The following is a 13602-nucleotide window of genomic DNA, read 5'->3' as shown; positions in this document are numbered from 1 at the left end:
TGGTGTGATTGGGGGCTCTGTGATGGGGGATGGTGTGATTGGAGGGACTCTGTGATGGGGGATGGTGTGATTGGAGGGACTCTGTAATGGGGGATGGTGTGATTGGGGGCTCTGTGATGGGGGATGGTGTGATTGGGGGGGCTCTGTGATGGGGGATGGTTTGATTGGGGGGGCTCTGTGATGGGGGATGGTTTGATTGGGGGGGCTCTGTGATGGGGGATGGTGTGATTGGAGGGACTCTGTAATGGAGGGATGGTGTGACTGGGGGGCTCTGTGACGGGGATGGTGTAATTGGAGGGACTCTGTGATGGGGGGGTGGTATGATTGGGGTTTCTGTGATGGGGGATGGTGTAATTGGAGGAACTCTGTGATGGGGGGATGGTGTGATTGGAGGGACTCTGTGATGGGGGATGGTGTGATTGGGGGGCTCTGTGATGGGGGATGGTGTGACTGGGGGGCTCTGTGACGGGGGATGGTGTAATTGGAGGGACTCTGTGATGGGGGGTGGTGTGATTGGGGGGACTCTGTGATGGGGGATGGTGTGATTGGAGGGACTCTGTGATGGGGGGATGGTGTGATTGGGGGGCTCTGTGATGGGGGATGGCGTGACTGGGGGGCTCTGTGACGGGGGATGGTGTAATTGGAGGGACTCTGTGATGGGGGGTGGTGTGATTGGGGGCTCTGTGATGGGGGATGGTGTAATTGGAGGGACTCTGTGATAAGGGGTTGGTGTGATTGGGGGGCTCTGTGATGGGGGATGGTGTGATTGGGGGGGCTCTGTGATGGGGGATGGTTTGATTGGGGGGGACTCTGTGATGGAGGGATGGTGTGACTGGGGGGCTCTGTGATGGGGGATGGTGTAATTGGAGGGACTCTGTGATGGGGGATGGTGTGATTGGGGGCTCTGTGATGGGGGATGGTGTGATTGGAGGGACTCTGTAATGGGGGATGGTGTGATTGGGGGCTCTGTGATGGGGGATGGTGTGACTGGGGGGCTCTGTGACGGGGATGGTGTAATTGGAGGGACTCTGTGATGGGGGGTGGTATGATTGGGGTTTCTGTGATGGGGGATGGTGTGACTGGGGGGCTCTGTAATGGGGGATGGTGTGATTGGGGGCTCTGTGATGGGGGATGGTGTGACTGGGGGGCTCTGTGACGGGGATGGTGTAATTGGAGGGACTCTGTGATGGGGGGGTGGTATGATTGGGGTTTCTGTGATGGGGGATGGTGTAATTGGAGGGACTCTGTGATGGGGGATGGTGTGATTGGAGGGACTCTGTGATGGGGGATGGTGTGATTGGAGGGACTCTGTGATGGGGGATGGTGTGATTGGGGGGCTCTATGACAGGGGATGGTGTAATTGGAGGGACTCTGTGATGGGGGATAGTGTGATTGGGGGGCTCTATGACGGGGGATGGTGTAATTGGAGGGACTCTGTGATGGGGGATGGTGTGATTGGGGGCTCTGTGATGGGGGATGGTGTGATTGGAGGGACTCTGTGATGGGGGATGGTGTGATTGGAGGGACTCTGTAATGGGGGATGGTGTGATTGGGGGCTCTGTGATGGGGGATGGTGTGATTGGGGGGGCTCTGTGATGGGGGATGGTTTGATTGGGGGGGCTCTGTGATGGGGGATGGTTTGATTGGGGGGGCTCTGTGATGGGGGATGGTGTGATTGGAGGGACTCTGTAATGGAGGGATGGTGTGACTGGGGGGCTCTGTGACGGGGATGGTGTAATTGGAGGGACTCTGTGATGGGGGGATGGTGTGATTGGAGGGACTCTGTGATGGGGGATGGTGTGATTGGGGGGCTCTGTGATGGGGGATGGTGTGACTGGGGGGCTCTGTGACGGGGGATGGTGTAATTGGAGGGACTCTGTGATGGGGGGTGGTGTGATTGGGGGCTCTGTGATGGGGGATGGTGTAAGTGGAGGGACTCTGTGATGGGGGGATGGTGTGACTGGGGGGCTCTGTGATGGGGGATGGTGTAATTGGAGGGACTCTGTGACGGGGGATGGTGTAATTGGAGGGACTCTGTGATGGGGGATGGTGTGATTGGAGGGACTCTGTGATGGGGGATGGTGTGATTGGGGGGCTCTGTGATGGGGGGATGGTGTGACTGGGGGGCTCTGTGACGGGGGATGGTGTAAGTGGAGGGACTCTGTGATGGGGGATGGTGTGACTGGGGGGCTCTGTGACGGGGGATGGTGTAATTGGAGGGACTCTGTGATGGGGGGATGGTGTGATTGTGGGGCTCTGTGACGGGGGATGGTGTAACTGGAGGGACTCTGTGATGGGGGTGGTGTGATTGGGGGCTCTGTGATGGGGGATGGTGTGACTGGGGGGCTCTGTGACGGGGGATGGTGTGATTGGGGGCTCTGTGATGGGGGATGGTGTGACTGGGGGGCTCTGTGACGGGGGATGGTGTAACTGGAGGGACTCTGTGATGGGGGTGGTGTGATTGGGGGCTCTGTGATGGGGGATGGTGTAAGTGGAGGGACTCTGTGATGGGGGGATGGTGTGACTGGGGGGCTCTGTGATGGGGGATGGTGTAATTGGAGGGACTCTGTGATGGGGGATGGTGTGATTGGGGGGCTCTGTGATGGGGGATGGTGTAATTGGAGGGACTCTGTGATGGGGGATGGTGTGATTGGGGGCTCTGTGATGGGGGATGGTGTGATTGGGGGGGCTCTGTGATGGGGGATGGTTTGATTGGGGGGGCTCTGTGATGGGGGATGGTTTGATTGGGGGGGCTCTGTGATGGGGGATGGTGTGATTGGAGGGACTCTGTGATGGAGGGATGGTGTGATTGGAGGGACTCTGTGATGGGGGATGGTGTGATTGGGGGGCTCTGTGATGGGGGATGGTGTGACTGGGGGGCTCTGTGACGGGGGATGGTGTAATTGGAGGGACTCTGTGATGGGGGGTGGTGTGATTGGGGGCTCTGTGATGGGGGATGGTGTAATTGGAGGGACTCTGTGATGGGGGGATGGTGTGATTGGGGGGAGTCTGTGATGGGGGATGGTGTAAGTGGAGGGACTCTGTGATGGGGGGATGGTGTGACTGGGGGGCTCTGTGATGGGGGATGGTGTAATTGGAGGGACTCTGTGACGGGGGATGGTGTAATTGGAGGGACTCTGTGATGGGGGATGGTGTGATTGGAGGGACTCTGTGATGGGGGATGGTGTGATTGGGGGGCTCTGTGATGGGGGGATGGTGTGACTGGGGGGCTCTGTGACGGGGGATGGTGTAAGTGGAGGGACTCTGTGATGGGGGATGGTGTGACTGGGGGGCTCTGTGACGGGGGATGGTGTAATTGGAGGGACTCTGTGATGGGGGGATGGTGTGATTGGGGGGCTCTGTGACGGGGGATGGTGTAACTGGAGGGACTCTGTGATGGGGGTGGTGTGATTGGGGGCTCTGTGATGGGGGATGGTGTGACTGGGGGGCTCTGTGACGGGGGATGGTGTGATTGGGGGCTCTGTGATGGGGGATAGTGTAATTGGAGGGACTCTGTGATGGGGGGATGGTGTGATTGGGGGGCTCTGTGATGGGGGATGGTGTGACTGGGGGGCTCTGTGACGGGGGATGGTGTAATTGGAGGGACTCTGTGATGGGGGGATGGTGTGATTGGGGGGCTCTGTGATGGGGGATGGTGTGACTGGGGGGCTCTGTGACGGGGGATGGTGTAACTGGAGGGACTCTGTGATGGGGGTGGTGTGATTGGGGGCTCTGTGATGGGGGATGGTGTAAGTGGAGGGACTCTGTGATGGGGGGATGGTGTGACTGGGGGGCTCTGTGATGGGGGATGGTGTAATTGGAGGGACTCTGTGATGGGGGATGGTGTGATTGGGGGGCTCTGTGATGGGGGATGGTGTAATTGGAGGGACTCTGTGATGGGGGATGGTGTGATTGGGGGCTCTGTGATGGGGGATGGTGTGATTGGAGGGACTCTGTGATGGGGGATGGTGTGATTGGGGGCTCTGTGATGGGGGATGGTGTAATGGGAGGGACTATGTGATGGGGGATGGTGTGATTGGGGGGACTCTGTGATGGAGGGATGGTGTGGCTGGGGGGCTCTGTGATGGGGGATGGTGTAATTGGAGGGACTCTGTGACGGGGGATGGTGTAATTGGAGGGACTCTGTGATGGGGGATGGTGTGATTGGAGGGACTCTGTGATGGGGGGTGGTGTGACTGGGGGGCTCTGTGACGGGGGATGGTGTAAGTGGAGGGACTCTGTGATGGGGGATGGTGTGACTGGGGGGCTCTGTGATGGGGGATGGTGTAATTGGAGGGACTCTGTGATGGGGGGATGGTGTGATTGGGGGGCTCTGTGATGGGGGATGGTGTAAGTGGAGGGACTCTGTGATGGGGGGATGGTGTGACTGGGGGGCTCTGTGATGGGGGATGGTGTAATTGGAGGGACTCTGTGATGGGGGGATGGTGTGATTGGGGGGCTCTGTGATGGGGGATGGTGTAATTGGAGGGACTCTGTGATGGGGGGATGGTGTGATTGGGGGACTCTGTGATGGGGATGGTGTGATTGGGGGCTCTGTGATGGGGGATGGTGTAATGGGAGGGACTATGTGATGGGGGATGGTGTGATTGGGGGGACTCTGTGATGGAGGGATGGTGTGATTGGGGGCTCTGTGATGGGGGATGGTGTGATTGGGGGGAGTCTGTGATGGGGGATGGTGTGACTGGGGGGCTCTGTGATGGGGGATGGTGTAATGGGAGGGACTATGTGATGGGGGATGGTGTGATTGGGGGGACTCTGTGATGGAGGGATGGTGTGATTGGGGGCTCTGTGATGGGGGATGGTGTGATTGGGGGGCTCTGTGATGGGGGATGGTGTAATTGGAGGGACTCTGTGATGGGGGATGGTGTGATTGGGGGCTCTGTGATGGGGGATGGTGTGATTGGGGGGAGTCTGTGATGGGGGATGGTGTGATTGGGGGGCTCTATGACGGGGGATGGTGTAATTGGAGGGACTCTGTGATGGGGGGTGGTGTGATTGGGGGGAGTCTGTGACGGGGATGGTGTGATTGGGGGGCTCTGTGACAGGGATGGTGTGATTGGGGGGCTCTGTGACAGGGGATGGTGTGATTGGGGGGGCTCTGTGATGGGGGATAGTGTGATTGGGGGGCTCTATGACGGGGGATGGTGTTATTGGGGGGCCCTGTGATGGGGGATGGTGTGATTGGGGGCTCTGTGATGGGGGATGGTGTGATTGGGGGGCTCTGTGATGGGGGATGGTGTGATTGGGGGGCTCTGTGAAGAGGACAGTGCGATTAGGAGACTGTGTGATTGGGGGGGCTCTGTGATTGGAGGGACTCTGTGATGGGCGATGGTGTGATTGGGGGGGCTCTGTGATTGGAGGGACTCTGTGATTGACAGGCAGTGTGCTGGTGAAAATAAAGGAAAAAACCCTGTCGGGGGGGAGGGGGTAACAATTGTCGGAATGTATGATTACACGCTGCACCAAGGGGAGGGGACATTGTTATATCATATGGGGGGGAGGGGACGTTGTTATATCATATGGGGGGGAGGAGGGGGACATTGTTATATCATATGGGGGAGGAGGGGACATTGTTATATCATATGGGGGGGAGGAGGGGGGACATTGTTATATCATATGGGGGGGAGGGGGACATTGTTATATCATATGGGGGGGAGGAGGGGGACATTGTTATATCATATGGGGGGAGGAGGGGACATTGTTATATCATATGGGGGGAAGGGGGACATTGTTATATCATATGGGGGGAGGAGGGGACATTGTTATATCATATGGGGGGGAGGAGGGGACATTGTTATATCATATGGGGGGAGGAGGGGACATTGTTATATCATATGGGGGGAGGAGGGGACATTGTTATATCATATGGGGGGGTAGGAGGGGACATTGTTATATCATATGGGGGGGAGGAGGGGACATTGTTATATCATATGGGGGGGAGGAGGGGACATTGTTATATCATATGGGGGGAGGAGGGGGACATTGTTATATCATATGGGGGGGGAGGAGGGGACATTGTTATATCATATGGGGGGAGGAGGGGACATTGTTATATCATATGGGGGGGAGGAGGGGGACATTGTAATATCATATGGGGGGAGGAGGGGACATTGTTATATCATATGGGGGGAAGGGGGACATTGTTATATCATATGGGGGGAGGAGGGGACATTGTTATATCATATGGGGGGGGGGGAGGGGACATTGTTATATCATATGGGGGGAGGAGGGGACATTGTTATATCATATGGGGGGAGGAGGGGACATTGTTATATCATATGGGGGGGTAGGAGGGGACATTGTTATATCATATGGGGGGGAGGAGGGGACATTGTTATATCATATGGGGGGGAGGAGGGGACATTGTTATATCATATGGGGGGAGGAGGGAACATTGTTATATCATATGGGGGGGAGGAGGGGACATTGTTATATCATATGGGGGGGAGGAGGGGACATTGTTATATCATATGGGGGGAGGAGGGGGACATTGTTATATCATATGGGGGGAGGAGGGAACATTGTTATATCATATGGGGGGAGGAGGGGACATTGTTATATCATATGGGGGGAGGAGGGGACATTGTTATATCATATGGGTGGGAGGAGGGGACATTGTTATATCATATGGGGGGAAGGGGGACATTGTTATATCATATGGGGGGAGGAGGGGACATGGTTATATCATATGGGGGGGGAGGAGGGGACATTGTTATATCATATGGGGGGAGGAGGGGACATTGTTATATCATATGGGGGGGTAGGAGGGGACATTGTTATATCATATGGGGGGGAGGAGGGGACATTGTTATATCATATGGGGGGGAGGAGGGGACATTGTTATATCATATGGGGGGGAGGAGGGAACATTGTTATATCATATGGGGGGAGGAGGGGACATTGTTATATCATATGGGGGGGAGGAGGGGACATTGTTATATCATATGGGGGGGAGGAGGGGACATTGTTATATCATATGGGGGGAGGAGGGGGACATTGTTATATCATATGGGGGGAGGAGGGAACATTGTTATATCATATGGGGGGAGGAGGGGACATTGTTATATCATATGGGGGGAGGAGGGGACATTGTTATATCATATGGGGGGAGGAGGGGACATTGTTATATCATATGGGTGGGAGGAGGGGACATTGTTATATCATATGGGGGGGAGGAGGGGACATTGTTATATCATATGGGGGGAGGAGGGGGACATTGTTATATCATATGGGGGGAGGAGGGAACATTGTTATATCATATGGGGGGAGGAGGGGACATTGTTATATCATATGGGGGGAGGAGGGGACATTGTTATATCATATGGGGGGAGGAGGGGACATTGTTATATCATATGGGTGGGAGGAGGGGACATTGTTATATCATATGGGTGGGAGGAGGGGACATTGTTATATCATATGGGGGGAGGAGGGAACATTGTTATATCATATGGGGGGAGGAGGGAACATTGTTATATCATATGGGGGGAGGAGGGGACATTGTTATATCATATGGGGGGAGGAGGGAACATTGTTATATCATATGGGGGGAGGAGGGGACATTGTTATATCATATGGGGGGGGAGGAGGGGGACATTGTTATATAATATGGGGGGGAGGGGGACATTGTTATATCATATGGGGGGAGGAGGGGGACATTGTTATATCATATGGGGGGGAGGAGGGGGACATTGTTATATCATATGGGGGGAAGAGGGGGACATTGTTATATCATATGGGGGGGAGGAGGGGGACATTGTTATATCATATGGGGGGGAGGAGGGGGACATTGTTATATCATATGGGGGGAGGAGGGGGACATTGTTATATCATATGGGGGAAGGAGGGGGACATTGTTATATCATATGGGGGGGAGGAGGGGGACATTGTTATATCATATGGGGGGAGGAGGGGGACATTGTTATATCATATGGGGGGAGGGGGACATTGTTATATCATATGGGGGGGAGGGGGACATTGTTATATCATACGGGGGAGGAGGGGACATTGTTATATCATATGGGGGGGGGGAGGGGGACATTGTTATATCATATGGGGGGAGGGGGACATTGTTATATCATATGGGGGGGGAGGGGGACATTGTTATATCATACGGGGGGAGGAGGGGACATTGTTATATCATATGGGGGGGAGGAGGGGACATATCATATGGGGGAGGAGGGGGACATTGTTATATCATATGGGGGGAGGAGGGGGACATTGTTATATCATATGGGGGGGGAGGAGGGGACATTGTTATATCATATGGGGGGGAGGAGGGGACATATCATATGGGGGAGGAGGGGGACATTGTTATATCATATGGGGGGGAGGAGGGGGACATTGTTATATCATATGGGGGGGAGGAGGGGGACATTGTTATATCATATGGGGGGGAGGGGGACATTTTTATATCATATGGGGGAGGAGGGGGACATTGTTATATCATATGGGGGGGTAGGAGGGGACATTGTTATATCATATGGGGGGGAGGAGGGGACATTGTTATATCATATGGGGGGGAGGAGGGGACATTGTTATATCATATGGGGGGAGGAGGGGGACATTGTTATATCATATGGGGGGGGAGGAGGGGACATTGTTATATCATATGGGGGGAGGAGGGGACATTGTTATATCATATGGGGGGGAGGAGGGGGACATTGTAATATCATATGGGGGGAGGAGGGGACATTGTTATATCATATGGGGGGAAGGGGGACATTGTTATATCATATGGGGGGAGGAGGGGACATTGTTATATCATATGGGGGGGGGGGAGGGGACATTGTTATATCATATGGGGGGAGGAGGGGACATTGTTATATCATATGGGGGGAGGAGGGGACATTGTTATATCATATGGGGGGGTAGGAGGGGACATTGTTATATCATATGGGGGGGAGGAGGGGACATTGTTATATCATATGGGGGGGAGGAGGGGACATTGTTATATCATATGGGGGGAGGAGGGAACATTGTTATATCATATGGGGGGGAGGAGGGGACATTGTTATATCATATGGGGGGGAGGAGGGGACATTGTTATATCATATGGGGGGAGGAGGGGGACATTGTTATATCATATGGGGGGAGGAGGGAACATTGTTATATCATATGGGGGGAGGAGGGGACATTGTTATATCATATGGGGGGAGGAGGGGACATTGTTATATCATATGGGTGGGAGGAGGGGACATTGTTATATCATATGGGGGGAAGGGGGACATTGTTATATCATATGGGGGGAGGAGGGGACATGGTTATATCATATGGGGGGGGAGGAGGGGACATTGTTATATCATATGGGGGGAGGAGGGGACATTGTTATATCATATGGGGGGGTAGGAGGGGACATTGTTATATCATATGGGGGGGAGGAGGGGACATTGTTATATCATATGGGGGGGAGGAGGGGACATTGTTATATCATATGGGGGGGAGGAGGGAACATTGTTATATCATATGGGGGGAGGAGGGGACATTGTTATATCATATGGGGGGGAGGAGGGGACATTGTTATATCATATGGGGGGGAGGAGGGGACATTGTTATATCATATGGGGGGAGGAGGGGGACATTGTTATATCATATGGGGGGAGGAGGGAACATTGTTATATCATATGGGGGGAGGAGGGGACATTGTTATATCATATGGGGGGAGGAGGGGACATTGTTATATCATATGGGGGGAGGAGGGGACATTGTTATATCATATGGGTGGGAGGAGGGGACATTGTTATATCATATGGGGGGGAGGAGGGGACATTGTTATATCATATGGGGGGAGGAGGGGGACATTGTTATATCATATGGGGGGAGGAGGGAACATTGTTATATCATATGGGGGGAGGAGGGGACATTGTTATATCATATGGGGGGAGGAGGGGACATTGTTATATCATATGGGGGGAGGAGGGGACATTGTTATATCATATGGGTGGGAGGAGGGGACATTGTTATATCATATGGGTGGGAGGAGGGGACATTGTTATATCATATGGGGGGAGGAGGGAACATTGTTATATCATATGGGGGGAGGAGGGAACATTGTTATATCATATGGGGGGAGGAGGGGACATTGTTATATCATATGGGGGGAGGAGGGAACATTGTTATATCATATGGGGGGAGGAGGGGACATTGTTATATCATATGGGGGGGGAGGAGGGGGACATTGTTATATAATATGGGGGGGAGGGGGACATTGTTATATCATATGGGGGGAGGAGGGGGACATTGTTATATCATATGGGGGGGAGGAGGGGGACATTGTTATATCATATGGGGGGAAGAGGGGGACATTGTTATATCATATGGGGGGGAGGAGGGGGACATTGTTATATCATATGGGGGGGAGGAGGGGGACATTGTTATATCATATGGGGGGAGGAGGGGGACATTGTTATATCATATGGGGGAAGGAGGGGGACATTGTTATATCATATGGGGGGGAGGAGGGGGACATTGTTATATCATATGGGGGGAGGAGGGGGACATTGTTATATCATATGGGGGGAGGGGGACATTGTTATATCATATGGGGGGGAGGGGGACATTGTTATATCATACGGGGGAGGAGGGGACATTGTTATATCATATGGGGGGGGGGAGGGGGACATTGTTATATCATATGGGGGGAGGGGGACATTGTTATATCATATGGGGGGGGAGGGGGACATTGTTATATCATACGGGGGGAGGAGGGGACATTGTTATATCATATGGGGGGGAGGAGGGGACATATCATATGGGGGAGGAGGGGGACATTGTTATATCATATGGGGGGAGGAGGGGGACATTGTTATATCATATGGGGGGGGAGGAGGGGACATTGTTATATCATATGGGGGGGAGGAGGGGACATATCATATGGGGGAGGAGGGGGACATTGTTATATCATATGGGGGGGAGGAGGGGGACATTGTTATATCATATGGGGGGGAGGAGGGGGACATTGTTATATCATATGGGGGGGAGGGGGACATTTTTATATCATATGGGGGAGGAGGGGGACATTGTTATATCATACGGGGGGAGGAGGGGGACATTGTTATATCATATGGGGGGAGGAGGGGGACATTGTTATATCATACGGGGGGAGGAGGGGGACATTGTTATATCATACGGGGGGAGGAGGGGGACATTGTTATATCATATGGGGGGGAGGAGGGGGACATTGTTATATCATATGGGGGGGGAGGAGGGGGACATTGTTATATCATATGGGGGGGAGGAGGGGGACATTGTTATATCATATGGGGGGGAGGAGGGGGACATTGTTATATCATATGGGGGGGAGGGGGACATTTTTATATCATATGGGGGAGGAGGGGGACATTGTTATATCATACGGGGGGAGGAGGGGGACATTGTTATATCATATGGGGGGAGGAGGGGGACATTGTTATATCATACGGGGGGAGGAGGGGGACATTGTTATATCATACGGGGGGGGGAGGGGGACATTGTTATATCATATGGGGGGGAGGAGGGGGACATTGTTATATCATATGGGGGGGGAGGAGGGGGACATTGTCCCCTCCCGACAGGGGAGGTCAGAGGCTGCAAAGGAGGGGGTACAGGGGAGGTCAGAGGCTGCGGAGGAGGTGAAAAGGGAGGTCAGAGGCGACAGGGGAGGACAGAGGCTGCAGGAAGGACAGGGGAGGACAGAGACTGCAGAGGGGGAAACAGAGGAGGTCAGAGGCGGCAGCAGGGGGGGAAAAGGGGATGCCAGAGGCGGCAGCAGGGGGGGAAAGGGGATGCCAGAGGCGGCAGCAGGGGGGGAAAAGGGGATGCCAGAGGTGGCAGCAGGGGGGGAAAGGGGATGCCAGAGGCGGCAGCAGGGGGGGGGAAAGGGGAGGCCAGAGGCGGCAGCAGGGGGGAAAAGGGAGGCCAGAGGCGGCAGCAGGGGGGGAAAGGGAAGGCCAGAGGCGGCAGCAGGGGGGAACAGGGGAGGCCAGAGGCGGCAGCAGGAGGGGGAACAGGGGAGGCCAGAGGCGGCAGCAGGAGGGGGAACAGGGGAGGACCGAGGCGGCAGCAGGAGGGGGAACAGGGGAGGACCGAGGCGCAGCAGGAGGGGGAACAGGGGAGGACCGAGGAGGCAGCAGGAGGGGGAACAGGGGAGGACCGAGGAGGCAGCAGGAGGGGGAACAGGGGAGGACCGAGGAGGCAGCAGGAGGGGGAACAGGGGAGGACCGAGGCGGCAGCAGGGGGGGAACAGGGGAAGCCAGAGGCAGCAGCAGGGGGGGAACAGGGGAGGCCAGAGGCGGGAGGGGACAGGAGGTCAGAGGCTGCGGAGGGGACAGGAGGTCAGAGGCTGCGGAGGGGACAGGAGGTCAGTGGCTGCGGAGGGGACAGGAGGTCAGAGGCTGCGGAGGGGACGACGGGAGGTCAGAGGCTGCGGAGGGGACGACGGGAAGTCAGAGGCTGCGGAGGTGACAACGGGAGGTCAGAGGCTGCGGGGTAGATAGGAGGTCAGAGAGGGGGGCATTCGGGAGGTCAGAGGCTGCGGGGGAGGGGGCAGACAGGAGGTCAGAGGCTGCAGGGGGGAGGGGGCGGACAGGAGGTCAGAGGCTGCAGGGGGGAGGGGACGTTCGGGAGGTCAGAGGCTGCAGGGGGGTGGAAAGGAGGTCAGAGGCTGCATGGGGGCGTTCGGGAGGTCAGAGGCTGCAGGGGGGTGTTCGGGAGGTCAGAGGCTGCAGGGGGGCGTTCGGGAGGTCAGAGGCTGCAGGGGGGCGTTCGGGAGGTCAGAGGCTGCAGGGGGGCGTTCTAGAGGTCAGAGGCTGCAGGGGGAGGGGGGCGAACAGGAGGTCAGAGGCTGCAGGGGGGAAGGGGCGGACAGGAGGTCAGAGGCTGCGGGGTGGGGCAGACAGGAGGTCAGAGGCTGCAGGGGGGAGGAGGCGGACAGGAGGTCAGAGGCTGCAGGGGGAGGGGGTGTTCGGGAGGTCAGAGGCTGCAGGGGGGTGGACAGGAGGTCAGAGGCTGCAGAGGGGCGTTCGGGAGGTCAGAGGCTGCAGGGGGGCAGACAGGAGGTCAGAGGCTGCAGGGGGGTGTTCTGGAGGTCAGAGGCTGCAGGGGAAGGGGGGCGAACAGGAGGTCAGAGGCTGCAGGGGGGAGGGGGCGGACAGGAGGTCAGAGGCTGCGGGGGGCAGACAGGAGGTCAGAGGCTGCAGGGGGGAGGGGGCGGACAGGAGGTCAGAGGCTGCAGGGGGGAGGAGGCGGACAGGAGGTCAGAGGCTGCAGGGGGGAGGGGGCGTTCGGGAGGTCAGAGGCTGCAGGGGGGCGTTCGGGAGGTCAGAGGCTGCAGGGGGGCGTTCGGGAGGTCAGAGGCTGCAGGGGGGCGGACAGGAGGTCAGAGGCTGCAGGGGGGCGTTCTGGAGGTCAGAGGCTGCAGGGGGAGGGGGGCGAACAGGAGGTCAGAGGCTGCAGGGGGGAGGGGGCAGACAGGAGGTCAGAGGCTGCGGGGGGGCAGACAGGAGGTCAGAGGCTGCATGGGGGTGTACAGGTGGTCAGATGCTGCAGGGGAGGGGGGCGTTAGGGAGGTCAGAGGCTGCGGGGGGGTGAACAAGAGGTCAGAGGCTG

This window comes from Lithobates pipiens, unplaced genomic scaffold, assembly GCF_037356315.1.
Source record: "Lithobates pipiens isolate NorthernLeopardFrog02 unplaced genomic scaffold, aLitPip1_a1.2 Scaffold_110, whole genome shotgun sequence".
NCBI lineage: Eukaryota > Metazoa > Chordata > Amphibia > Anura > Ranidae > Lithobates > Lithobates pipiens.
This window is presented reverse-complemented; position numbering follows the sequence as displayed.